The sequence below is a fragment of the Belonocnema kinseyi genome, chromosome 8 (genome assembly GCF_010883055.1).
Source record: "Belonocnema kinseyi isolate 2016_QV_RU_SX_M_011 chromosome 8, B_treatae_v1, whole genome shotgun sequence".
Classification (NCBI taxonomy): domain Eukaryota; kingdom Metazoa; phylum Arthropoda; class Insecta; order Hymenoptera; family Cynipidae; genus Belonocnema; species Belonocnema kinseyi.
Window position 1 is genome coordinate 32574857 of NC_046664.1, and position 5514 is coordinate 32580370.

Below are 5514 nucleotides of genomic sequence, written 5' to 3' on the forward strand. Positions count from 1 at the left end.
ACACACACACACACACACACACACACACACACACACACGCGCACAAATTAGAAACGAGTCAGGCGGTCCTCACTGTTTACGTTTCGATCGCCTCCATCCCCCAAAATCAGTCCTAGGACATTTTGAGGCAACCCCCGACACTGGACTGAAAGCGAGAGTTTGGTGTATTTGATAAAAGTTAAAATATTTTGTTGGATAATCGCCTCTGTTCCTTGAAAGATTCTTTTGTACATAATATATTCTCACATATTAGATGACCCTTACGACAATTAGCGCATTGCTGTATAGCACGCTTTATTTGCTGTTGTTAAAAATTCATCTGTTTGGTCGATAATCCACCTTTCGCTGTGGTGGGGGCAGAGCAGATGTTACGGTATCTTACATATGTGGAGAGGGGGGGGGGGGTGACAAATTCATAAAAACATCATACGTAATTTATCGATGAACCTTCGTGTACACCAGAGAATTTAATTTTTTTCTAAATTACCTTTATCTAAAGCTTTCAAAATAATATCATCTTATGTATTTTGATTTCACAGTATACAAGACAGACCGAGAGTATACATACAATGTCAGATTTATTATCTTCACTAAATCTGTTATAAAAAATCTAAACCTTCCAGTTCTGAGTGGGTGGAAGCTAATCTGACCTAAAATGATATGAAATATGAACATTGTGTCATCTCCGTGATAAGGCCTAAACCACTTTTACTATATTTACAGATAAAAATGGGTATACATATGTATGTATAATAGGGTGGTCAAAAAATTCGACTTTCGATTGTTAGTGTTATTTTTATCCCCCCAATTTTATTGTTTTTCCGAAAAAAGGAAATTCGTAATTTTTCTTTCAACGTAAACTTGTGTCCCCGGGCTTTTGAAATTAATATTGGATTTTAAATGGGAACACCTTGATTTTTGAAAAAATGGAAAAAACAAGTACTTGTTATAAACTTTTTGTAAATTATTGTCACTTCTTGAGGAATAATTTTATTATAAAAATAATAAACAAAAATAATGCTCCAAACAATGCAAAATAGCAGTTTTCGATCATAGCAATGCTAAAGACAATATTTTTCGAAATTTTGTTAACATGATTAACTTTCAATCGATAAGTGAAGGGTTTACAAGTATTTTAAAAATAATTTTGAATTGTTCAAATCTACACAATTAAATTCAGTTGCTCTAAATTTTCAATGCACAGATTCCGTTAATCTACGGGGTGATTTCAAGAAAAAATAACTATATTTTACTCAGAGGAATTGAATTTAATTACTTAAACTAGTTATTATGGTTCAAACATCATACTATATACTTTTGAACATAAAAGGAATAAAAATTGATTCTTTAAATAATTGCTAATTATCTTTTAAAAAAGTAGTACTCATAAGATTCGTGAATTGTTTCACTGATTGCAGAAAAGGATAACATTTTACGATTTATAAATAAAAAATTATTCAAACAAATTAAAATTGTTTAAAAAATTGTCAAGTATCCTCAAGAAAAAAAGCATTACTCTGTCAAAATCTGTTTACTGTGTCATTAATTCCAGAAAGTCCCTTTTCACGCTTTACAGGGGAAACAATTGTTTAAAGAAATGAAAATTGTTTAAATAATTACAAAATTTCATTGAAAAATATACTGCTCTTAATATTCGTTAATTGTGTTATAAATTCCAGAAAATAATAACTTTTTACAATTTAAAGGAGAAAAAAATTGGTTGATTACTTTTTAATAATGCAAATCAACCATGAAATATAACATTTTTAATTCGTTTTAAATTTGCACATTACGCTGTTCTTATTTACTGTTTTTCGAATAATAATGAAGTTAAAAACATTTGAATATAAAGCATTAGTCATTTTACATTTTCAAGATTGATTGCTAGACAGGTAACTGTGATAAAAACTAATTTTTTAAGTTTATCATGATTTTATATTTTTTTAATTTATCACATTTGAATAAAGTGAGAAATTTGTGATGTATCTTCATGAAAAATCCTGCGGGATTTTCAAAATCTTATGCTTCTGAAGAGCCTTCCAATGTATTAAACGATAATTGCATTTTTTATTTATTTCAGGTTACGTTTTACAGCTTCGATCGGGTTTGACATGGATTGGAATCTAAATGTTTTCGCTGCCTAGTCGGGGATTTAAACAAGGACAGAAACGCCATTCTTAGGTATTGAAAATTTTAATACCTTTAAATGCAAGCCTTCTTAACATGTATTACTTTAGATAGCTGATTAGTATGATTATATGTGATCTTATGTATCAATTGTACAATTTCCATATTTCTTTTATTTTGCCATGTAATCAATAATAAAATTTATTATTAGATTTCCCTGTAAAACTATAATTTAAAGGCTAGTTTTCTATGTTAAAAATGTCTTCCAAACATACAGTCTTGTGTTTTTAATGCGACTTTATTTTTATGCACTAAATTACGTTTTAGTACAATTCTTAAGATCAAAACAGGATCGAAATGAGAATCAAATTTTTCCTGTTTCAAATGTTTTCTGCTTCTTTTAAACATGAAGCTACAAGCAATTAAAATAATATTAATTGTATGCATTATTTTAGTTCGCTAGTACGTACCTCTTTTCAATCTGAAGTTCGTAAATTAGAATAGTAAGAACGATGGATTCAAAACAAGACGATTTAGTATTACAACAGGACGGTAAAAAATGATGCTCAATTAAAATGGAACCATAGTTTTTACAGTTTTAATAAAATTCTATTAATTGTAAAATCAGGTTTTAAATTGATTTAAAACTACCGCTTAAAATAGTAACTAGCAATACATTTACCAATACAATTACTTTAGTATAGTAGTATTATCCAATCCTTAAGTTTAGTGGTTATAGTTACTAATTTATTTAGTCGATTACTACTACACATTGAATTAGTATAAAACTACTAGAAATTAGTATTTTCCTATTCATTCAGATTCAGAGAGCAACATGTTAGACCTGCTACTCAGAATGTTGAAAAATTATATCATTCAGCGGCAGAAAGCTATTTGTCTCCGCCCAGAAACGGAGCAACAATTGTTAATTATATAGAAAAGTAGCCGAAGATATAAAACATGTATTCATTGAGAAGTGCACTTTAGCTGAGGGCTCGTTTGTAGCCGGAAGAACGATTCCGATGAAACCATGCGCTTCACATACCAAGCCCGATGGCGTAACGGTCGTCGTGATGCATACTCACTTACAAAATAACGGATGTGTCTTTAATTCACACGTGTCCCTAGTGAACTACTGTAAGAGCATGATTTCTTTGTCGTGCATCTTTCGCTTTTTAATCTTCTACAGTAATACATTTTCAATTTTTTATTTTCACTTTTACTTTCTCAAAAAATTGTAGTCATGAGATCTCGCATATATTGTTATCGAAAACGACCAATAATTATAAAGATATCAGTAAAATAGTAGCATTTTCAACTAAAATGATGAATGCTAATGAGAAAAAAATAGCTTTTAAAAAATAATTTCACCAAAAAAATATTTTTATCTTAAATCAAGAAAAAAGTTAATTTTCAATCAAGCATGTAATAAAAAAAGTTTTGTTTTCATTTATAAATATTTTATTAATTTCGTATAGAATTTTAATCCTCGTTATCTTTCGGAAATCATTTAAAGTTTCTAAATATATTTAATCTCTTGAAAACTTCTAGAATTTTAAAATATTCTTTCAATTGACTCGAATTTTTCTTTAAATCTTGATAAAACTTTTAACATTAAAAAAACTGCCTTATACCATCTAAAAACTTTTTTATCTTGCAAAATAAACCAATTTCGCTTTAAAATCTTCTACATGTTGTTCAAAATATTTTTGAACCTTATCAAGATTTCAAGATTATTATTTCAATTTTGAAAGCTTCTGATTAAATTTTTTCAATTTCAATCAATATTAGGCTTTTTTCAGATTTTCAGCTAATTTGCGTACATTGTTAGGTAAATGCCTTTTTTTGAGTAACAAGCTACAGTTACTACGTAAAGTAACTTCAAATGACCTAAACAGTTACTTTTGTTCACGTCCCTAATTTTATAATTGAAAAATCAAAATAACTAAGATGGTAATTCATAAAAACTTAATATAAAAAGAAATATATATTAGTTAAGGCAGATAAAAAAGTATATTTTAAGAGATGAATAACAATGTGTATTCAGAATAAAATTCAAATTGAGTAAAAGGCATGTCACTCAGAATATCCCGCAGTATCAGATTTTGAACGGGTATCGGTTTTCCGCATTATTCGGCAGGATCACTAGAATTACTTGTTTTATTGTCTTTATTGTTACCAGCCATTAAAAATGATTTGTCATATTAAATTTCAAGTTAAAATCACGACTCACGTATTTAATTCCAGCAACTCTATCCCCCGTTTCATAATACTTTTCGACTGATATAAAAGTTTAAAATACTATTTGTACAATCAAAAAAAAGTTCTAGTTAAAGTTATTAGACGCGCCTGGTTAAAAGAATTTATAGTTATTTTAATCCGAAATTATGGTTAATATGAATATAAAATTCTAGTTAATTAACTTTGGTTGATTCTTTCCGGTTAAAACTATTCTGGTTAATATTTCTGGCAACATAAGTGTCGCAATCTTGTCTCGATTTTCAGAAATCTGTCTTTTATCTCATGTCATGTTATTGAACTTGGCAAGTGACAATGTCGTAAATGTCGAATTCTCGAACAATCGCGATTTTTTTATTGTATTTTCAGTTATATAGGTATAAATAATCACAATGAACCGTGAATTTAGTTGTATCATAAGAAAAAATAGGGATGTTTCGCGATTTTAGATCAAATAATTTTTTAATACATAATTTAATAAAATTGTATAGTACAATTTTTTTAATTTAAAAAGATTTGTTAAGATTTATAGAAAATTTCGAGACAATTTAAAGGATATTTAGGAATTTTAGAAGTTTTGAAGAGATTAAATATATTTGAAAACTATTTTATTGAAAATTAAATGGGTTTTGTTGGAATTTTGTCGTTTTCTTCCGTAAATTTAACGATTTTGGACTTTGGACTTGTAAAAATTGTTTTTTGGTTAATGAATTTAGCTGTTCTTAATTTAAAATAAAAACATTTACTTTTTAAATTAAGCTACTTGGCTAAAAATTGTACTTCTTAGTTGAAAATTCACTGCTGTTGTTAAATATTCATTATTTAAGTTGAAAATGTAACTATTTGGTTGAAAATTCATATTTTCAGTTTTAAAATTCAATCTTGGAAATCCACAATGTGGTTGTAATTTTTTTCTTAACTGACAGAAAAATCCTTTTTGCTTAAAAACTCGTCTTTTTGGGTACAAATACAACTGTTAGGCTGAAAATTAATCTGTTTTGGTTGAAATATCAATTATGAATTACAATTTTCGCTGAGAATTCATCAATTATTGTTGAAAATTTAACTATTAGGTTGAAAATTAACTTGTTTGTTGAAATTTGGATTTGACGAATCTGAGATCTTCCGAAATCTTTTTCAATTTTCTCT